At 42.1% G+C, this 23,941-nt stretch overlaps 1 protein-coding gene across 3 annotated transcripts in view; it reads right to left on the bottom strand.

Moving 5' to 3' along the window:
• RNF38 (ring finger protein 38) overlaps nucleotides 1-23,941 on the bottom strand; it is a 127,514-nt gene that overhangs the window by 40,450 nt on the left and 63,123 nt on the right. Inside the window, exon 1 of one of the 3 annotated variants that reach the window (XM_075078440.1) lies at nucleotides 19,968-20,401. The exons of the other annotated variants lie outside the window; for them this stretch is intronic. The gene's annotated coding sequence lies outside the window, so the exon portion shown is untranslated. Of the gene's footprint in view, nucleotides 1-19,967; nucleotides 20,402-23,941 lie in introns of those variants that run through there. 3 annotated transcript variants of the gene reach the window in all.

Below are 23,941 nucleotides of genomic sequence, written 5' to 3'. Positions count from 1 at the left end.
CTGATGGGTATACACTACATAAACCCACTAGGCTGACTGGAGATCTGCAGCTGCAGATTTCCTTTTCATGAATACATATTGAAAAGACAATGATTTTTTCCCATTATATAAACTGGTAAACATTAAAGCTTATAAGCATTTTCAAATTTAACTATAGGCACCGAATTGGCTAGTAAACCGAGCATTTTGCATATCCTACCTGCAAAGGATCTATACACTCCAACAGTGATCTGATTTACACTCCAACATTATTAATACTCTGATCATACCTACAATAATAGTATATTCTTGGGCTGAACAGACCAGTAGTGTCCAAATGCCGTAGCATATTCACAGGCAAGGACTAAACTCATTTAGAGCACATTACATAGCTCAGGTTTAGTAAGCTCTGGAACAGCCATGCCCCATGACCCTAGAACCAAGACAAAAAAAAAAAAAGTCACTTATGTAACTGGATGGAGTCACTGAGGCCCAGAGGGTCTTGTGTTATGGTCGTCTTCCATCTCACCCCCAAAAAGCAGCAAAGACAGAAGTTTAACTTGGATGTGGCATTACAGGTAGAGTTTCCAGCCCAGTTCAGTGTGGAATTGTATTTAACTAACCTGTTGCTCTTGGAAGTGCACTGTGCAACGTAGTTGAGATTCTTCGTCATCAGGTGTCTCTGCACCACAACCTGCCTTAGGTAATGTGTTTTATTCCAATGTCTAATCATTTCACCTAATCCGTCATTACTCTCAACAACAAAAAAATATGAAAGATGTCATCTCTTCACTACTCGGTCCCTCGCAAAACTGTTAACTCATCGTCTATCTCCTACGGAAATCAGCCAATGTCTTAAAAAAATTATATTCTGACACCTTTTATGACAAAAAGTTAATATCTAGTAAAGGAGGAAGAGAGAAGTGCTATCTCCACTGAGGAAAACTCAACTGTTACATACCGTAATAAACACATGCTTAGTTAACAATGATAAAAATATACATGCAATTATAAACTAATCCAGGATGGGTATTATGGACAGAGCTCTGAACTTTACTGTAGTCTGCAGATCAGAGAAGTGGGAGCACAAATCAGGCTGCAAAGAACATGGGAGTCTTGTTTCCAAATGTGTTTTATTTCTACTGCAAGAACAACAGCAGTGAATTTCTACAGAACTATTGTACATTATTTCTCCGGTTAAAGACCTCTGCATAATACTTAGCTCACAGACTAATAGGATTTTCTGTATTTGTCTAGAATTTCCAAGCACCTTTTAAGCTATCAAAACACAAAACACGCTGATGGTTTTTCTACCTCTTTTTAAAAAGCCATGATGAAATAAACAGATGAAGTAAATGCAACAACTATCCTATATTTGCATTTCAGTAAACATGTAATGCTCTATTATTTTCAAAATCTTACCTAAAATATCACTCAGAAGCAGTTCACACAGAACATTTTCATGGACTGTTAGCTCAGTAATACGCTGTAACCGATGCAATAAACTGTAACACTTATTACCTACTCAAATATTTTGAGAGCCACAACCACTACAGTAACCAATTACATCAAACTTTCAGCTTTCATTTCCTCAGGTCTTGTAGCATGTGACAGGCTACACAGGTACACGTAGAGTGATGTAATGGACTGTTTTTATCAATTACCTGTATCATCCCTGAGAAGCGTACAATGATGCCCACAGGTGTTTCTGCATTAAAAAGTTATTAATAATAAAGGTGGAAAATTTTTGAGGAAGCACACTTCATAACAAAACCATTTATTTGGAAGATGTAAAGAAACATATGTACAATCTGAGACAGACATCCACCACCTCATCGAAAAGATCTCTGAAAAACTAATGCTAGCACACTGGTATTATACCTTGGCACTATTAAATAAGAACCGTAATTTTCCAAGCAAGCAGAGCTTTGCTTTAGGAATCTACGAAGTTTTCCTGCATTTAGAATCGAAGCCCACAAGAGAAGCAGAAAACTGTATCAAAACATTCTCTACTTTTCAATTTTTACGTTAATGATAAAATGTAACTAATAATTATTATTATGAACAAGGAAATAGTGTTTTATCTGTTGGCCTCTGTGTGTGACTGGGGTACTTATTATAAGACGGTTCTTACCTACCTACAACCGCATTTCATCCACCTTTAATGCATTAAAAAGTTAGGTTTACCTGATGGCAAATAAAGGACAACATAGGCCGCAGAAGGTGAAGCATTAATTACATCATCTTTCTCTATATGCTGCCAGGCACCAAAGACAAAGCAGATTACTTTAGAGAGGTAGATTAGTCTTAGGTCTGTTTTCCCCAGTCCTTACCAGCAGTCTGCCAACAATTTACAAAAGCCAACTATCTAGATCTGCAAGCAAATTTTGGTTAAAACACTTTCACAGAAACACTGCCTAGTATGTCATTTCCAGAGCTAAGCTATCAACCTGGTTAATACCAAAATTATCAGTCCCCTCAAACACATTTTCAAAGAGCATTTTGTTTCTCTGTGCACTCCAAAAATAGTATTTCCTTCCCATGTTTAGTTCACATATGTATCAACTGTGTAAGAAATATGGTTTGATCCTTTATCTATCTTTAGCCTAACCAAGGAATTACTTTGGAGAAAGCTATTTGTAGTTAAAAATAAATAACAAGGCTAGTTATTTATACTACTTGCTGTTCCAGTGTATTGTCAAGTCATCACTATGTTAACACATCTCATGATTTTTCACCATGGTGACAGAGCTCTTGATCGCCTGCATTCTGGAGTCTGTGAGTATAAACAGCAGATGCCAAAGCAATAAAAGAAGCAAACCTCCTCTCTGAACAGCAAGGAAAAGAAACTTAAGGGATGTTATGTGAGGAGCAGGCACATCCTCCGGGCCCAGAAATGCCTCCTGCAGCGCAGTGTGCCCAGGGAGCAGGGTGGTATCTCCGTCCAAGGCTGAGGCTCACAGCTGCTGCCTTCCTGTTTGCAGGTTCAGCCAGTAGTAACCAAGCCTGCAGGTTCAACTAGTAGTAAAACTGAGCATGTATCCCAGACACATAGTACACACAGGGCATTGACACGGATGGTCATATACAGACACACAGACAAGGCACCACCTTCTACAGCACCCACATATGGGACTCACGTAAAGAAAAGAATCGACAGTGAAGTCACCTCCTTGTGGGCTGGCAGAGACAGAAGGTCACTAGTGCAGCACAAGTGACACTCTCCGTGTTCACAAGCACACGCATATTCATATTCATGGATATCCCATGTACCATCACAGCACCTTTGCTCACCCAACACCCCTGCCTCAATACCAGACCCCCCCACCTCACCCATGAGTGCTCAACTACCCAGCTGGTTCAGCTTGCTGCTCACTGCAGGCACACAGCACACACACACTTGTTCCAGAGGCACCCCGTGCTTGCAGATCCCCCCAAATACCAGAATAGACCCTCTGCCTGCATGATGCCCCAGTCTGGTCCCAAGGACCCTCACTCACCAACTGGTCCAGCTTGAAGATGGCCAGTAAGTACAAACACACCCTGCCCCTGCCACGTAGAGCAGATTTGGGGAAGATACACTTGCCTCCTCTAGCAGCTGGCACATGGACTGTGACCTGTGGTCCTGCTCCTGCCATCAATGCCAAGACTCTCACTCACCCTGGTCCCCCTAAGGGCTGGCTTTGGGGAGACACACCATTACTGCTGCAGGGGCTGGCAGCACTCACCCACCTCAGTAGGTGGCACTTAGACCCCACTTACTCCAGTAACTGACATAAGCCAGGGGTGCCCACAATCATGGTCTGACTCCAGTAGCTGGCACCCAGTCTACTCACCCCAGTCCCCCCAGTAGCTGGCACTATGGATATAAAGTCTGTAAGAAACCAATAAGAGAATCTAGAGAGCTACAGCCCCTCCAACTCCTGACACCAAGACCCCCACTCACTCCCACTGCTGGCACCACAGACCTGGTGGTGCCTACACCTCCCATAAAACTCCAGTTGCTGGCCTAATCTCCACTCAAACTGCTCTAATTTAGTCCCTGCAGCACCCATACACACAGGATAGAGAGTGAGATTACACAGAGAAAGAGTTAAGAAAACATCTAATAAAATAGGACAGACTGCAGGGATCAGGCACAGGGCTTGGCCAGACAAGTGTAAAGGCTGGCCACAGTTTACACATGATTGGCCCCTCTTCTGACTGGCCCCATTTTGTCTCACCCTGGCTCTGTTCCCCTGCACATTGACTCCTCAGCTGGCATAGTCCCACTGACCCCCTCCAACATCCTGGACTCTCAGGTTTGCAACCTCTTCAGTCACAGAGTCTTTGTTTGCATGCGGTTCCTGACAGCCCATCAGTTAGTGTGACTGACCAGGCTTGTTTCTTATCTTCGTCTCCATTAACTTTGTCTGCAGGTATGTATCTCCATTTATTTTTGTTTATGGCTTCCCCCTTTTCCTTATAATCTCATTTGACAAAGTCTTTGCTCAAATGATCTCCCTGAAATAAACATTCCCACATTCCACACACCCTTATCAATTAGTGGCTGACCAGTTTTGGTCCTTGTTACTGCCTCCCTTACTTTTTGTTGGTCAGGTTCATATATCAGAATGTCCCTATTTATTCCCCCTTTCCTTATTATCGCCTTTTGGCACTGAAAAGGTCCTTGACCAGACGTACTTACATAAGCTGATGCTTGCTCCTTCCACATACCTTTACAGAAATCACACAACTCTTCCACTCATGATACTATAGTCCAGGAAGACTAAGGTGAAGACTACCTCTGAAAACAGTAAAAACTAAAGACAATATGGAGAAAACCAACAGCCCCTCCTCACCCCTTGCCATAACCAAGAATATTTTACAAAAATGAAAAGGGTGGGTGAAGGGTGAGAGAAGACTGTTACAGTAAACCAAGATAGTTTGTCTCCCCCATCCAAGTACTGAGATTCCTGAGCACATCTTATCTTGTTGTCGTAACCTGGGATAGTTCACTTTCTGTCCCCATCCGCACCTACTTTTGCATGGATGCCAATCATGGCAGCCAGCTGTGGAGCTGCGGATCTCGGACAACAGCACCCGCACCACATCAGCAACTTCACTAATGAGCAAAACAGGACATTGAGTATGTATGATATATTAATCAGCACAAGTGTTGTTATCCACCCTTGCAGTGCTTTCCCTTGAGCTTCACTCCTGAACAGGGCTCCACTGCACCCCACCATGGCAGTGCTACGCTTTCACTGAAGATAAAGCTGTCACTTGCCGAGTGTTGTGCCTCATCCCCAAGGGATCCACACCTACGTTTTGCTCATTACAGTGGGGAAAAAAGAAACAGGAGGAAAAAAGTTTGATCATACTAACTGGTAAGCTGTCAGATGAAAAGCTCTTGGGGTTTATACATAGAGCTTGACATTTCCTGTTAAAATACTCTTAAAATTCCAGCTCTAAATAAAACTAGAAAGGAGCTACTAAAAAGAAGCAAATATGGGCAATAAATTAAGAACCCTGTGCCACAAGTGGCAAGCATTTACAGATTTTATGGGAAGACTGACTGTTTCCAGGCCTAACTGCTGTGTTTTTTCCAAGACAAAATAATAAAAAAAAAAAGATTATCTAGTTGTATACAGAGCTGCATAACAAAGGATTTACCTACGTATTAAGATTTGCCAGCAGAATCGAATTGCAATGGCACACAGCTTTTACTGGCAGAAGCTCTTTAGACGAACTTTAGCTGACAGAATAAATATCAGCAATAAGAATCTTTTGCCAGTATAATTGGGTTTACCAAAGAATTTTGCTGGCTTAGTCACACTGGTTAATGTTGTGATCTTTTTCATTCTGCCAACTGTATGCCAGTTCAGCTAGAGCACAAAACACGCCTTGCTCAAATTCTGCAGTGTTAGGCAGGATTCAGAACCTCTGCTTCAAGCCACCACCCATCACACAACCATTTTACCTGTTCTCATGAATAAGAGAACGTCTGGAACAGACACCACAACTTCTCTGGTAAGAACTGGAAAATTTTATGACTGTTGATGAGCTTAATCTGGTATGACAAAGTGGTAATGTGGAGGTAAAGTGGGTACATGGTGAGAAAACAAAAATTCTAATATTGCTGTCCACACCCAGCATCTTCCAGGCACCAAATACAAACTCTAGAATGCAAACATTCAAGACAATGGCTTTAAATAATGCATCAGGTATTTTCTAACTACCCTTGAGATTTTACTGAAAAACTTCACTACCATTAATATTCAGAGCTACTTCTTTCTAGCCAAGCTTTGTTTTCAGAGTTGTCACCAAGAGACAACTGGAAACATGGCTGGCTGGGCATATACAAGACAACTTCCTGACGAAGGAACACTAAGGTGGTCTAATGAAAAATGGGCAAAGAAATACAGTCCTTCCCAAATCTGAGAGCTGACTCAAACAAGTCAGGTGGCTGAAAGGAAGGCCAAAGTGAACCAATTCTTGGGGTAGGTCCAAAAGACCTAAGAGATAGCACCTGGAGCACTGTGTCCAGTTCTGGGCTCTCCAATACAAGAGAGACATGGACATACTGGAGAGAGTCCCATGAACGGCCGTGATTAAGCAACTAAAGCATCTCTCTTATGAGGAAAACCTGAGAGAGCTGGGACTGTTCAGCCTGGAGAAGGCTCAGAGGGATCTTTTCAATGCGTACAAATCCTTGAAGGGAACCTCCAAAGATGACAGAGCCAGGTTCTTCTCAGTGGTGCCCAGTGACAGGACAATGGGCAATGGCACAAACTGAAGCACAGGAGGCTCCATTTGAACCTGAGGAAACACATCTTTACTCTGTGAGGATGACTGAGCAATGGCACAGGTTACCCAGAGAGAATGTGGAGTCTGCTTCCTTGAAGATATTCAAAAGCCATCTGGACATGGTCCTGGGTAACTAGCTTTAGGCAGCCCTGCTTGCACATGGGGGTTGGACCAGCTGACCTCCAGAGGTCCCTTCCAAACGCAGCCATTCTGTGGTTCTGCAACAGCACAAAGGAAAGCAGTAACTGATTTTCACTCTGTGCTAAACACTGGGCTTTTAGAAGCATTCTCCTGTGAAAGAAGCAAATCACAATTCAAATAGTACTTTGGAGTAGAGCTCTAAGAGCTACCCTTGAGAAACAGAATATCCCTGTGAGCATATATGCTTCCCCACTGAATGCCAGATACATCTGAGTATTTACAATAGGATACCACTTCCCTCTGCGCTTCCAAACTGACTGTCAAGAATTAAGAAAATCAATATGTAACTAGTACTTGGGATGAAAATTCCACAAATAGAGATCAAGAAACACTACACATGACTTACTGTTCCTATGGCTATAGTAAAATGCACAGGAAAAAAAAGTAGTTCAGAAGAAAACCCCTCCTGACACCCTCTCTGTGGGATTAGAGAGAAAATATTTTGTATATTCTGTATTTCAATTCCTAGAAACAGAAGCTTCCTTAGCAAGGCACATCATTCTGGAATAAAGCCTACAAGACTGCTTCCAACGTGCTTTTGAAGTATCAACATGTGGTAAGAAAAAACCCCTAGTAACTCCACCTTAAAATGGAAACCAATCTATAATATATATAAAAATGTCAGGCTACCAGTATAAAATTTGCTGTAGCAGGTTTACACTTATCAAGTTTCTTAATAATTTCTGTGAACTAAAGAGACCTTTTGATAGTGAAACACTGAAAATGTGCATAGTATTTAGTAAAAGGAACACAATTTGTAAAGAGCGAGCAACAGTCCCAAATATGGTGTAAAGAGGATACGAGTCCATTTGCGGTTTTTTTGTGTTTCAAAGCTATGATGGTATGTATCAATTAGACTGTACCACAAACACTCATCAGTAAACTTTCTGGGCCATCCATAATTCACACAGGGTTACTAAGATTAATTCATTATTTACTGACAGTGAGCACAATGGTCAATGGTTTCCTCAGCAACCAGAACCGACAATGAATCTACCATGTGAAGTATTTCTGCAAAAGATCTGAGGCACGCAATAGCAAATTGCATAGCAATAGCATAGAATACATGCCACCAAATGCATCTCTTCTTTTTACTTATGATCAAAACATATTAATAACCTGAATATTTAATTTGTTGTTTATTGGACATCAGGCTGACAGCCATTTCCAGGGTTTTCTCTGTATTAGTTCCTTCTGTGAAATGCAATTCCCATTTAACTGGATGTTTAGGATCCACCCCAAGCCTGAAGTGGGTAAGTTTCACACAGTAAATAATTCAAACAGCTGTAAGAATTTGATTCTTCAGTGTCTGCTTCTCATACCAAATCCTGGAATATTTCTTTGCTACATGTGAAGTTAAAATGCACAAAAACATTTGAAAAAAGCAAATAACTAGCATCCTATTTGGTACACTGCAGCCCTCTCTCAACAGCAAAAAGCAAATAAGCAAATTGTGTTTAGTAGGACTCCACTATTTTCACGTTCTACTGCTCATACAAAATGGACAGTGCAACCCATGTATCACATCTGAAGCATCTCTTTTCCTAATACTGAAGCAGGTTTGAGAATCAAAGAATCACACAGCCATCTCAAAGTTCTTCAAGCTGAATTTTATTAGTATTTGCTATTGCTTGCAGTACTTGCTGCATGCAAACAAGAATCCTTTGAAATATGAAAAGATTTTACAACTGTTTTACAGAGAAATTAATCAAAACAATTTCCATGCTGCTAAACTCAAAAAAGATAGTAAATATTTATTTTTATATCACATCAAGGTGTTTTTTTCTAAATAGGGATTCTTATTTCTCATAATCCAAAACACCAGCTAAACTTTAGTAAGGGGAAAAAACTCAGCTATACCTCCCTCTCTATTGAAAAACACAGTTGTTGGAAAAATATCAATTTTACTTCAAAATCCCAATTTATGGTCTCAATTTTGAACTGAACTTTGCCAATGGTGTGGGTGATAATAAAAAGAAAACAACTAGTGCTGTTTGTGCATATGTTTCCTGCAGTTAACGTACTACAGTAGTAGGCAAAGCCTGTTAAATACATTCAGTATCTCTCTGGAAAGTTTAAAAATTGTGCAACAAATAGTACTAGTGTGCAATAACACTATTTTATGTATTTTCAGTTTATCATTTCTTACCAGTTCATCTCCAAATTGCCTACCAAGATCTGAGTTAAATGGTCCATGTGACATCAACACCACCTAACACAATACAGGAAGTGTCATTTCAGGAGATGGTGCCAACATCAACTTCTTAGCATACACAGAGTCCTGAACTCCTAATTTGGTATGTAAATAAAACAGAAGTTTTAAATTAAAATAACAAATTTGTAGCTACTGAAAGAGGAATAATTTCCCTATATACAAGACCGAAACACATTAAACTTTGCATGTGTGCCATTAAAATATGTTCATTACTGTAAAGAAATTACTTCAAATGTCATAAAATACACTGGAATTGATATACTTAAATGATGCCAGGGCAACAGGAAAGTAGTAAAATCAAGACAAGGTGTTCAGATACGGGCATATTTCAAAAAGACTAAGTTTTCAATTTAAAAATAATCCTGCTCTTTTAGCTGATGGGACAAGAAGTCTCAAGAGAAGTCTAGCTCAAAGTTGTCAGACTGGTCTTCTCTATGTATAGTTTGAATGTACAGTATGTATTCACTATTGACTTTTCATTTAGGCATGTGAAACTAACATACAGGTACATCAACAGAGACAGGGTAGTTAAGGCAATTATAAAACAAATCTCACTCTTTCCACTTAAGATTTTTTTCCCCAACATTGAACACTCATATGCATGCACACACATATATGAAACACAACATAATATATGTAAATGGACAAACTAGCATTTCAGCACTGAAGACTGGAACATTAATTCACCTGAGTAAGAAGTAAGTGACTATATTTGTTGACAAAATGTTGAAGAATATCTGAACACTGAACTGAGGCATACTGCTACCTAAGCACCCCAACTAATATTTACAGAGGTATGAACCAATTTTTTGACAAAAGAGTACATTTTAACCAGCAATTAACATAGATTATTTACATCAATCCTCCTCAAGCTTCAGCCCCCAAAGACGTAATGTTTACTCTGATATAAACGTTACTTATAATATTGTAACTGATGTCCTTACTGCAATGGACACAGAGGCAAGTCAGCACTAGAAATTTATTCCTAGGAGAAGGGACTACTGGCATAATAACTCAACATCTATGGTGGTAGTGAATATTCACATCTGGCTGCCTTCATTGGCTTTGTCATCACAACACTGAGCTGTGCTAGCAAAAGATGTATGTCTCTGCTCAGCACACCATATGGTTAAAAATTTCTGTGTATAATGCAGTATTATGCATTCTCAGAAACTGAGGAAAGTCAGGATCTAACCTCTTCTGGAATGTACCAGTTTACTCTCTACATTCTTCCAGGCTCTCCATATTGCTAGAAATTGAAGCCTCAACAAATACTCTCAATCCATTTTAAACACTACACAACATATCCACAAAACAACCTACCTAATCGGTACCGCCAAACTGTCATGTAAACATAGAACATTCTTCAATATACTGCAATATACACACACTGGTATTAGCGCAAAAAGAACCCCCAGAAGTTGTCATAAAACTTGAAGAATAGTATTTAAACACAGGCCTGAAAATTCAAAGAGGGACGAGATATTTAATTCTGAGAATAAGGCATGGGAAGTTCTACCTTTTTCAATGTCCATCTCCTCTGGGGAGATCCCACAGAATGAAGGAGAAAGCACATCCCAAATGGCGCACAGTACAACTGCAACAGTTCTAGTATATAACTATCACAGCAGCCTCCAACACCAAAGTGTCAGGGGTCCTCTCACCCTGTATTTCAGTTCGCTGCTTTTCCAATTTCTGAGACTTAATTTGTGCTTTCCTTCTTCCAGACCATTTCCCACATTAAAGGCAATTTTCAGAGCTGAAAAAAAGGCTTTACTTTGTCATTCATACACTTTATGACAAGTAAACTCCTGTATCACCTACAAACGGCTGAACACAATGGTATGCCCACTAAGCATAATGTAATGGTTGGCATCTTGTTAACCAATTTCCTGTTAAAATGGATGTATTTACACTGCAGAATACAATGTGTTTATACGCTGCAGAACCATTTTTAATGATAGAACGAATCTAGGATTCTATTTAAGTAGTTGTTTACCTGGACTTTAGTAAAGCCTTTGACACCATTTCCCACAGCATGCTCCTGGAGAAACTGGCTGCTCATAGCTTAGACAGGTGTACTCTTTCTGAGTAAAAAACTGGCTGGATGGCCAAGCCCAGAGAGTTGTGGTGGATGGAAATAAATCCAGACAGTGGCCAGTGATGAAGAGGGTTCCCCAGGGCTCTGCACTGAGGCTAGTTTTGTTCAGTATCCTTATCAATGATCCAGATGAAGGGATCGAGTGCACCTTCAGTAAGTTTGCAGATGACACCAAGCTGGGTGGAAATGTTGATCTGCAGGAGGGCAGGAAGGCCCTACAGAGGGACCTGGACAGACTGGATCAATGGATGGAGGTCAGCTGGATGAAGTTCAACAGACCAAGTGCCAGGTCCTGCACTTGGCTCACAACAATCCCATGCAATGCTATAGGCTGGGGGAGGAGTGGCTGGAGAGCTGCCTGGCCCAAAAGGACCTGGGGGTGCTGGTTGACAGCTGCCTGAACATGAGCCAGCAGCGTGCCCTGGTGGCCAAGAAGGCCAACAGCATCCTGGCTTGTATCAGGAATAGTGTGGCCAGCAGGAGCAGGGAGGTGATCGTGCCCCTGTACTCGGCCCTGGTGAGGCCGCACCCTGAATACTGTGTTCACTTTTGGGCCCCTCCCTACAAGAAAGATATTATGGTGCTGGAGTGTGTCCAAAGAAGAGCAACGAAGCTGGTGAAGGGTCTGGAGCACAAGTCTTATGAGGAATGCCTGTGGGAACTGGGGTTGTTCAGTCTGGAGAAGAGGAGGCCGAGGGGAGACCTTACCACTCTTTACAACTACCTGAGAGAAGGCTGTAGTGAGGTGCCTGTTGGTATCTTCTCCCAAGTTACTTGTGATAGGACAAGAGGAAAAGGCCTCAAGTTGCACCAGGGGAGGTTTAGATTGGATATTAGGAAAAATTTCTTCACTGAAAGGGTTACCAAGCATTGGAACAGCCCGCCCCAGAAGTGGTTGAGTCACCATCCCTGGAGGTATTTATTAGATATGTAGATGTGATGCTTAGGGACATGGTTTAGTGGTCGACTTGGTAGTGTCAGGATAATGGCTGGACTTGATTCTAGGATTCTTTTTAAAGCTCATCATATTTAGGCTATATACTATATATTGCAGAATACTTGTTTTAGGCCTACATGGGCCATTTAATGTATAAGTTAATAGAATTGTTTTAAAGACCTTTTGGGAAAAAAAATATTTTTCTCCATTAGCTGGTATTTGGACACACCTTTTGCCCTCAGTAGCCTGCAGAACTTCATTTCTGAATCAACAGACTCACCACAGGTCCTGTGAACATATTAACTGCTAGAACAGTAGCTGGTTTCTCTGCCCCTACAAAATACACATGTTGGGAGCCTGTCATCTAACAGAAGTAATTTAGACATATAGATGATCCTTAAAATGGGATGTAATGGGTAGAGAACTTAAGGAGAGGAAGACAGCAAAACCAAGACAGAACTGGCATTTTCTGCCAAGTTAGCCTAAAAGAAGAATATGAGAAGACATTGCAGGTCCCCAGCTTCAAGAAACAGCTTATACTTGTGTAGATCTTTTCATTTACTTTAGAAATAGGATTATGCTTACACAAAGACAGAATAAAAAACCCAAATAAACCATGTCACACATCTGATGATATGTGAAGGAAAAAAGCTTCACTCCCCCAAATGCACTCAAATAAGCATGGTTTGCTGACTTAGTTCTCAAACTTCATCCTGCATTTTTACTCAGGTGAAAAAAGACTTTAGAATTTAAAGCATGCAAGAAATTCAATGAGATGCATACTTTTTTTCTATAGCCTCAAGCTCTGCCCTACGCTGAACATACTCACCATCAAAACTATGAACTGTTAAGTCTCATTTCAACCACAGATATATGTAAACATCCTGTCAGCAACTAAGCACCACACAGGCAGTTGCCCGCTCCCCTCTGGTGGGATGGGGGAGACAATCGGCAGGATAAAAGTGACAAAACTTGTGGGTTGAGATGAAAACATTTTAATAGGTAAAGCAAAAGCTGCACATGCAAGCAAAGCAAAACAGAATTCAGTCACTACTTCCCATCAGCAGGGAGGTGTTCAGCCATCTCCAGGACAGCAGGGCTCCATCATGCATGACAGTTACTTGGGAAGACAAACACCATCACTCTGAAGGTCCCCCCTTCCTTCTTCCCCCACCTTCATCCACTGAGCATGACATCATATGGTATGGAATATCCCTTTATTAAGATTGGAAGTAAAATCAAGCCTTCTACTCTGCTGGGGAACTGCTCACTGGAAACTCACACAGCAATTTTCCTGGAAGAATGCTCTTTTGTGACTGTTTTTCCTTGCAACGCGTGTACCCATGCCTCTAGGGTAGAGGCAGATTTTCCACCCCACTTCCTCACATCTACCCCATGGTCACACAGGTAAAACCACAGGGTGACCCATGGTATGTATCCACTATAACCTCCCTCTTGAGAAGGGGGACACTTAATCCTAATGGCTGAGATACTCGTCCATAAGGGTGAGGAGTAGGACATACTCCTCTGAGTTGCTGGAGCTCCCAGGACAGTTTTTCAGACAGTTTTTCCACAGCTGAGATGCAAGCCCATAGGTAGGAAGACAGCCTTTCCTCATATTGCTGGAGTTTGCCAGCCAATTCATCCACCTCTCTGTCTTTCCAGGTCACTGCTGCCAATGAGTTTGCATATGATGATGCTGTGCTCCATACAAACTTCTGCCATGTGGGTCATGTGCACTTGACTTCATCTAGATCTCTGATGTTCATCACAAATCACCTCCAGCACCACTAATTCCCTAGATACTAGATATCTCTCTCCATGATGGTCCACTTGCGTAGGTGACATATAATGTCTTCCTTGAAGGGACACCTTTCCTTCATGCCTGACAGGGGTCACCTCCAGAGGCTGATGGCTTGTGCCCTTTTTCTAGTTGTTTTGTCAATGCCCCCTTCCCTAGAAAGGGATCCCAGCCGCGTGGCTTCCCTACCCTCTAATTCCAGGCTACTGGTCCCGTTATCCCAGCATTGGAGCAGCCAGGTGACAATATGCTCACCTGGACAATGGCCAAAATCTTCTGCATATCTTGCAGCTCGATCAGAGATAGGGGTTGGGTGGTTATCATCTCATTTATGGGTTCCACGTATTCCTCCTCCTGTCTTGTGATGGCCCTGCTTCATCTTCATCCCTTACTAAATGAGTCGATTTTCTTGTGTATTTCTTCTCATATACAGGGGTGACTGATACTGGCATGGGTTCGTTCTCTGGTTTAGCTGCAGTGCCTGTCACTGGAGTGGAGTAGCCACAGCGCCTGTCACACTGTCATCAGATCCAGAGACCTTCTATTCCCCTTGGGGGTAATGAACAGTGTTGAACAGGGCCCGGTGGCCATGGGCCAGGCCCCAGCATGTTTCAGTGATCTGTGTGTCTCTGGAGTTGCCAGGGTGACAACATACTTCTTCCAAATACTCTACTAGTTTTTCAGGATTCTGTACTTGTTCAGGGGTGAAGTTCCAAAACAGTGGAGGTGCCCACTGTTCTAGGTATTTGCCCATAAGACCCACATACCCTGCCACTCATAACTATCCAGGCCTGGGGCAGATCTCTGGATATTCTTAAATAGTTTATTAACCTTAGACAAAACCGAAACAAAATTCCTGAGAAATACCAATAGAATTATCTTAACTACCGAAGGATGTTCAAGATACTGAAAAGTGATTATAATGAAGGAAGAAACAACATAGAAGAAGGTGCCGAAGGTACCATTCTATATTTTCTCTATAAAAAGCATCCCAGAGGAGAAGGTGTAATTGCTAATTGTCTCCATGAGGCAGTACCTGAAGTACACTACAAAGCTTCAGTACAAAGCCCAAATACCAGATAAAGCTAAGGCCAGTGTTTTAGTAAGAAATCTCCCAGGCAACACAACACTGATCAGTGCAGAGCACAGTAAACTGCAAAAACCAACACCAATTTTTAACATGTACAGCAAAAACAAGATCATGGTGCATATCAGATAAACTGATATCGAGAACAGATGGATCAATATTGTGAACAGCAATTGTTAACAAATTCCTTAATACGGTCCAGTTAATCTGTTATTATCTCAAACCCTTTGTGTGCCACATTGGGTGCCAAAAAGGACTGTTGTGGTTTAACCCCAGCCAGCAACTTAGCACCATCCAGTCACTCGCTTAGTTCCTGGTGGGATGGGGGAGAGAATCAGAAGAGTAAAAGTGAGAAAACCCATGGACTGTGATAATAACATTTAATAATTGAAATAAAGTAAAATAGTGGTAATAATAATAATAAAAGCAGCAAGGGATGCATGAAAAAATTGGTCAACACTCGCTGACTGATGACCCTCCCAACCCTGCGCAGTGATTGCTGTCCCCCGGCTGACTTCCCTCAGCTTATAGACTGAGCATGATGTCCCATGGTGTGGAATATCCCTTTGGCCAGTTTGGCCAAAAAGCTCTCGGCTGTGCCCTCTCCCCTCCCAGCTCCTTGTGCACCCGGGAGAACATGGGAAGCTGGAAAGTCCTTGACTGGTGTAAGTACTACTTAGCAACAACTAAAACATCAGCTAAACATGAGAAAAAAATCCTTTATTGTGAGGCTGCCCAGAGAGGTTGTAGGGTTTCTTTCCCTGGAGACATTCAAAACCCACCTGGACGCGTTCCTGTGCCCCCTGCTCTAGGTGTGCCTGCTCAAGCAGGGGGTTGGACAAGATGATCTCCAGAGGTCCCTTTCAACCCCTACCGTTCTGTGATTCTGCATTACTAATATTATTCTCATACTAAATCCAAAACAGAGCACTGTACCAGTTACTAGAAGGAAAATTAACTCTACCCCAGCCGAAACCAGGACACATCCACATGTTGGAAGCAGCACCAGAGAATACAAACACTGTACTAGGTCTCTGTATTTGAATTTGAGGAAGGCTGCTCTGGCTGTTCTCTGATACAGTAAGGAAACTGAGAACAAACAGGAAGAAAATTTCACATATGATCTGTAACCTATGATCAGTAGAGATTCACAAAACCACCAAATACATATTGGTCTTGCCAGGCGCTTTGTGTTCACATCCGAATACTTTTTTCAACTCCATACTTACCTACTTGGAAATTCGTCCTCACAAGTTCCTTCCACAACATTATTTAAAATGAATACCTGTTCCTACTCTTTTGTCTCCAATCTCTTCATTTCCCCTCATTCTATATTTAGTTCCAATGCTTTCCCAACAGACTTACACACAGAGGACACCAAAACAAAAATACCCTCCCTTAGTACTTGCCATCAAAATACTTTCAACATCTTTGCAAGAGATTGATTTTTAAGTATCAGATTTTGAAAACGCAGCTTATCAAAAACATTCATCACACTACAGCTTTTTAAAAGAACAATCCCAACACGGATCATCTGAAGAAATAAGAAATTCTCTTCCTTATGCATGTTATTTTTCATTTGTTTAGCCAGAAGACCATCTCCTAAAGCTTTCATGAAGACTGCCAGACAGAGCATCTGCTCAACAGCACTGTAACTCATGCCATGAACGCTCTCATCCCCGCTCACACAATGATTTACTCATACTGCAATGTGAAAGAAGAATTTGGGCAGTTCTGTCAGAAACAGAGTTGGCAAAGACAGACCACAAGGCTAAGGTAAGAGACTCTGGAGAAAGGATAGGGTTGAGTTCATGCAATTGCTGAGTTTGCTGAGGACAGAGCTGTTCACAGATTCCAGGAATAGGAACAAAATTGCAAGACTGACAAGATGAAAGGGCTACTCAAACTGAAAGCATGCAAAATACAGCATATGTGGTGGTACTCAAATGAAGCACCACACTTTTTTATTATATGAGGCTCTGGTGGAAAAGAAGAAAAGCAATGTTATTAAAGTGAACCAGGAGGTAAAAAGTTCTACGGCAGCAAATCTGAAATGGGCTCACTGAGAAACAGGAACTGTGGACATGAAAGAAAGTCTCTATTTTCTGAGAGGGAAAGAGCAAAGGCACCGGTCTTTTTTACAGCTGGAATACGTACAGAAAACACTAGGTGAGGCAGATTTATCCTGCTTAACTATTCTTCTACCAGGTGAGGAACAGTTCCACTGCGATCCAGACAAACTGGTTGGACAGCAATTAGCAAAATGCTTAAGGTGCAGAAGGGCTTCCTTTCTTTTCCCTTCTCACTGTTTTTAAAGAGCAGCGGCTGTTAGCATTTTACTGCTGTTAGAAGATGAAAACACTCTAGCTTTTGATGTTCTGACAAACAGAAATCAGTAGAGGGCACCAAAAGGGTTTGTTTTCTTGATCTTTCAAGAACTTAGCAAGAGGAATCTACCCATTCCCAAGTGAAGCTAAAGAGTAAAAACCATTAAAATCATCCTGTTACATCAGAGACCTTGACAAGCTTTACCCACAACAGAATTTAAATACAGTTTATTAGATTATTTAACTTGACATAGATGCTTGCATAGAGAAGAAAATGACAAGCTGTATTTCTGCATGAACTGGTTAAGTCAAACCTCTATCTTTCCAGAAGTTTCAAGAATCAGTCCTCCACAGTCAAAACAACTCTCTGACTAAAAATAGGGAAAAAGAGATTTCATATCCTACCTGTACCCCTTCAAACCCCTCAGGGGCAAGGGATGGGGGGGTGCAGCTACATACGAAAATTAAATGAGAAAACCTTTAGAAGTCTAAGACTTGCTCTGTGCAAATTCCCATTAGATTCACTAGCAACTTAGCCCATGTAGTTTCCATGGACAAACATAAGACTACAATTTAAGTTTCAGCTCAACGGTAGCCCTGAAGAAGTAACTTGTCTTCCTAACTGCACAATTTTTTATACTCTAATAAAAGCTTGCATAGAAACCATATACTTCTTGAAGGCTTTCTTGGTAGAGTTGAAAAGTAACTTGACTTCATTGCTTTAAATCATACAAATTATCTCCTATTTTGTCAATAAACCATACTCAAAAATATATTTAGACAAGCTGATACATAAACTTCAAAAATCACAATAGCACTGATGCCACTGATGTCAGCTTCTGAGCCAAAACTATATCTTTCAGAAAAAGAAAAGACAATTATACACTGCAACTCCCACACCACTACAGGTGCAAAGCAAGGGCTGATCAGCTTGCAACTTCAATTTAGTATTTATTATACTTTTATTTAAAAAAATCAAGGAGAACCAGATGTAAATCAAATAAAGTTTAACCTGCTCCATAAACCAGGGAAATGACAAAATAAGTTTCACAAAGGAGAATCTTGAGATCCCTAATTTATAAGCCCTTTTTTATTTATATACCACTTCTCTCAACTACCACTCTTAACATGTACTGTCTCCTTATATTACAATTCCCTGGAAACCTTCTTCACGTTGCTATTCTATGTATACATAGGTTTTTTTCCTAGAGATTTGGTGATAAAGAAAAATCAACATGATCAACTTTCACTAGCTATTAAATCTGCACTGGCACCTCGTGGCTCTCCTGTCTCATACTTAATCCTCTAATGACTACACTCTCCTTTCTCTTACCACACACCTAAATATCCAAAAGGAGTTTTTTTTCTCCTCTTTCTCAGAACAGTAAGTCTCTAATATCGCTGCTGCAACACCCCTTGAACGGAAAAAATGTTTGTATTTTTCATTCTTGTAGTGCTGTGAAGCAGTTACGGTGTCTGTTGGGCCAAAGAGCAAAATCCCCAGGATATGGAGAAATACCATAAATGTGGCAACTGAAACCAAAGTAGTTGCCGCAGTGAACAGCATTTAAGAACAAGCATGTCAGCAGCAATACTTAATCATGTAGTGAGCAACACTCAAAATGGCAGAGTATTAGCAGTCGTGTTCATCTTACTCTTCCAGTTACCTCACTATAGATTTGTAGAGCTTATCAGAACATGTATATTTGCTCCAAATACTATCCTCAAAGATCCATTTCAAAATGCAAATGTCATACGTTCATAAACATTCTCAAAACTTACACTTCAATGAACTTCTGTGTAAGAAATAACTAAATTACTTGCTATAGACAGCTACGACTTAAAACTGATGTCCCCAGAAAACATCTCAATACATAACGAGTTTTAAAACAAACTTATTAAGGAAACAAGAAGCATCGTTCTAGTCTAAGTTTACAAAATTCCCCTTCATGTTATACAGGAATAGGAATTAACTCATATATTCTGAATAACACCAACATAATGCCCTAAAACCTACGCTTCCTAACATCAACTCTTTCTTGAACAGTTGCTCTTCCTCAATTAACTTGAAAACATTAAAGACACCCAGAAACTTCACTTTACTAGAAGAATGGGAGAACTATCAGCTGTCTGGTGCTTCAGAAATACTTGCTACCTCCTGGCACGCAGCACATTGAACCCGCTTGTCTTCTAGAGGACAGGACAGAGCCATTCAATCCTGGAAAGTCAGACGATTTTTAGATTCCAGTTCTACCTTCTGCCAAAGCAAATAAAGCAGTTTTAACAGATCAAATGCCTATTCCCCTCGAATTAACTTCGCCGAGCTCTCGTCCGCCGTGCAGGCCGCCCAACGTGGAAGCATGGCTTCCATGCAGGCACACGGGGCCGCTCGGTCTCCCCAGGGGCACCCTCACGTCCAGGCCGCACGGTCTCCTTCGCCCTCGATGTTTACGAATGGCGGCCCAACAGAGCTGGTAAGGCCCCGCTCGAGGGGGCCCGCCGCCCCCACCTGCCGTCCCCACGCCGGTACCTGCGGTCGCGGGGCACGGCGGAGCTGCACCCCCGCCTCCTCCGTGCGCCTCGCAGTCACGGTCAAGCCTCCCGCGCCGCCTCCTGTCGTGTCGGCCGGGGGCCCCACCGCTGCCGCCCGGGCCGGGCCTACACCGCCTGCCCGTGCGATCGCTTCCGGGAGCGTCGGCTCGGCGTCCTCCGCCCATCACAGAGCGAGTCTTCCCCGTGCCCCCCGCTCGTTCTGCGTCCGCGCCGCCGTCCCGTGCTCCCGCTGCCCGCGACCGACGCCGCCTGCCATGCTCCGGCCCGCGGCGGCGCCCCGCGCACCCCGCCGCCTCCGGGGGCCCGTGACGTCACTCTGCAACCGGCCCAGCCCCACGAAGGGCGGTGCCGAAGCTAGCCCTGCCCCGCGGACAGCGACGCGGGGCGTTCTTTGTTTGCACCTGGGGGCGGCAGGGAAGCCGGCCCGCGCACGTCACCGCCACGGCCGGAAGGGGAGGCGAGGCAACCGACCCACGCGCTCGCGGCGGCGGGGCAACCTGACATCCTGCGGCGCCTGCGCAATAGCTCGAGAGCTGCGCCCCGCCCCCTCGTCAGCGGCCGGGTCGGAGCCCCGCACGCAGGCGCGGCCCCGGGTAGTTTCGGATTGTGGCTCCGCGCGCCGCCCCGCGCTCCCCCGGCTGCGCCGCGGCGGGACCCGAAGCACGGCGCGGCCCCGTCCTCCGCTCCCGCCGCAGCAGCGACGGCAGCACCCGCACCGTCGGGCAGGCAGGTGGATTCGCGCTCTAGCAGCGGCTCCCCGCTGCGCCTCGGGAGCACGTCCTGCTGCGGCCGGCGGGGCGCTCGCCGGGACGAGGGCGCGGGGGACTGCGCGCTCGAAACCTAAACGTCACAGAAGCCATCAAGCCTCTCACCAACGGCCACCTGCAATCTGAATAGTTTATACTCTCGGGCTGTGGATTTTCATTTGTTTTCCTGATAACGCGGGGGAGGGGAGTGAGACTGACTAGAAAAAGTCACCAAAACCTACAGGAGCAACGTCACGGGCTGATGTGATCACAGAAACATGATGCGCCTTTCGCTGCAAGTGCCACAGGGTGACTCCCTGCTGATGCAGCGCTGCTCAGCAAACGGAACAAATGAGGTATCAAGAGAACTGACCTACCCAAGCTATTCCCCTTAAATAAGATACCATTACCCTAACTATTTTCACCTTTCACCTCCATTCTCTGTACTTCAGTCTGAGGTTTCTCCAAATCTGATCCAAGAAAACAAAATAAACCATCTGCTGTAGGTACAAAGAACTAATACTCCAAAGCAGACAATTTGCTAGGCATGAAAGTGGCTTAAAACCAGTAAATCATATACCTGCAGCTGTCAGATGTGAAATGAAAATGAAAAAGGCATGAAGCTACTCAGCAACAACAGGCAGAAACTAAGGTGGGGGTGGGGTGGGGGATGGCAGATGATGCACCAAGAATGAATTAGTGCTATCCTAATTGGACAGGAAAATTTTTTCCAGTTTTGAAATTGGATGGGGCAAAAAAGTCCTTCTAATACTCCCAATTTTCTATGTATTATCCTCTACACATTGCTCACAAGAAGTGTATGTAGTCTTATTTTATAGATCAGTTATTAATATATGATGGACCTTAAGATATCAGAACTCCTGAATTGTTCTGAATTCAGCTATGGATGAGTCTTGTTAGGCCTATCCTAACTGACTCTATACCGTCCAAAGAGGAAAACAAATAGTTTTGGTTTTGCCTTTTTTTTTAGGATTAGAACTTATAAAATACTTTCCCCCTTACGAAAAACATCTTTTTAAAGAGTTTACGGTCCTCTGGATTATAGACTGAGGACTGGGTGCCCATCAAGACAGACAAACAAGCAAGTTCAGGAACAAGAAATTACTAAAGAAACAGAAGATGTACTAACTATAATTGGAAAATTTAAAGGTTAGAAATGGTGAATCAAATCATGTGATTATGTATTTGGGTCATAAGTACCAAGCAAAGATAAGTTCCTTACATACTATAAGAAAGCAAATCTAATAGGAGTAATATTGTGAAAAGAAAATAAATTTAAAAGGAATAAAGCAAGGTTAATTTTGAAATAATTTTGAACCCCTTAGCGCTAGTGAAAAATTTCCACTGGATTACTCCCATGGTCCTTGATTTTTTTCATTATTACTGGGTGGTCAATTTAGTTTTAACTGCATGAGAACTAAGGAATAGAAACTTGATGAGATCTCTGAAAAGAGATATCCCAAGAGTAGCTACGAGTTACATCTTTGGAGTTTCTTTTCAAATTAGCAAGCATCCTTTAATGAAAGTATACCACCCCAAGGACAAAAAATATCTTTAAAGCTAAATAACCTGAATATCATTGAAAGGCACTGCAGGCTTGCATCTATCTCTCTGCTATGCTCCATGAAGAACTTTATTCAGTTCTATTGTTTAATATTTTAAGACAATTCCAGCTTTTAAGTATTTCACTTAAAAATCACAGGTATTAAAAATACACAGCATGTTATACTTCAAAGAAAAATTAAAGAAATTACAAACATGAGAAAAGGGTCGCCTGACTCATACACTGGGGCTTAAATGCTCCAACCTCCAAAGCAACAATTATTTTAAGAGGTATCTCAATTACAATCACTTTGCAACACCAAGTAAAATGGGAAATGTAGTCTGTACCTATGCTATACTAGATTTTTTTTGTAAGACAGAAGCCAATAGTACTAGTTTTGGTGCTACGAAATCAAACAGGTTCTTAGCACTACCAATAATGTGCTCAACAATTATACATCCTTCTTAATGCAGTGAGGCCACACATGACAAATCTTAGACTTTGGTTTCCTGCTGATGTCACTGAACATGAATTCAAGATTCTTATGTGCCAAGTCAACAAAATCAAGTAACTGGGGTGGAAGCCTGGGAATTGTTTTCATTAAGATTGCAAGATCCCTTTAGCCTATGTGGTGTAGAATTTTCCTTATGCTGTTGTCCAGGAAATGAAGACTGGGCTTATGGAGAACCTACTGTAAAATACATGCAGGTTGCCAGTTAAATACTATCCTTTACATCTGTCCTGTAATGCAAAAGCTGCTTACACATGGTCAGGCACAGAGCAGTAAATTATTTCACTGAAATACGTGTATTGACTAATCAAAGATTTATCAGACTATTCTGAAGGCATGTTTTCATAAAGTTTCTAGAATGACTAAAAAAAAAATTCCAACAATTAATACAATTTTTTAGATTAATAGATCTATTAAATCCTGCATTTTATCTTTAAATGATATTCCCCCCCAAAATGAACAGGTGCTGTCTCTTAGTAATGGCAGAAAAAATTGGAACTCTCATTTCCTAAGTAATTCACACTGGAAACTAATAAGCAGTTCCAAAAACTGACACAAAAATACAGGCTTATGTGAAATACAAGGAAAAACTGGTAGAGAACTGCAATCGTACCCTAGTATTGTAACCAGATGCTTTTAGAAGCACTACTTACAATTACAAAAAGTATATCCATACACAGAAGCCCTACAATAAATTAAAAAACAGAACAACAGACATCCAGTCGGCCTATACCCCCCAGTGACACTAACTGAGCTTAGTGATGTATCTTCCCTTTTAAAACGAGCACAGAGTTCAGTGGCACATCTGAGGAGAGCACAAATGTCTGTTCTGAAGATTTTCACTGTTTTACCAAACAAGGGGTCATTTTAATCAAGGGATCAACTAGAATTTCCAATAAAATGCAAGGCAAGCAGCTTCATGTATTCTCACAGAAAAATCAAAGCTCCTACCAAATAAAACTTGTATCTGAAGGAAAACACATCTTTGCAATCCACCCAAAACACATTCTTTTTGCTTTTTACACTAGTTTCACTTCAATCACCTTTCACAGCTGGGAGTTTGCATCTGGTGCAGAGTCAATACCAACGAGAAAGACTGTTTTCTCCCACCATTCTTAAATATGCAAAAA

This window comes from Phalacrocorax aristotelis, chromosome Z, assembly GCF_949628215.1.
Source record: "Phalacrocorax aristotelis chromosome Z, bGulAri2.1, whole genome shotgun sequence".
In the NCBI taxonomy this organism is placed as follows: Eukaryota; Metazoa; Chordata; class Aves; order Suliformes; family Phalacrocoracidae; genus Phalacrocorax; species Phalacrocorax aristotelis.
Note: the sequence above shows the minus strand (reverse complement) of the source record. Positions and strands in the feature narration are given on the sequence as shown.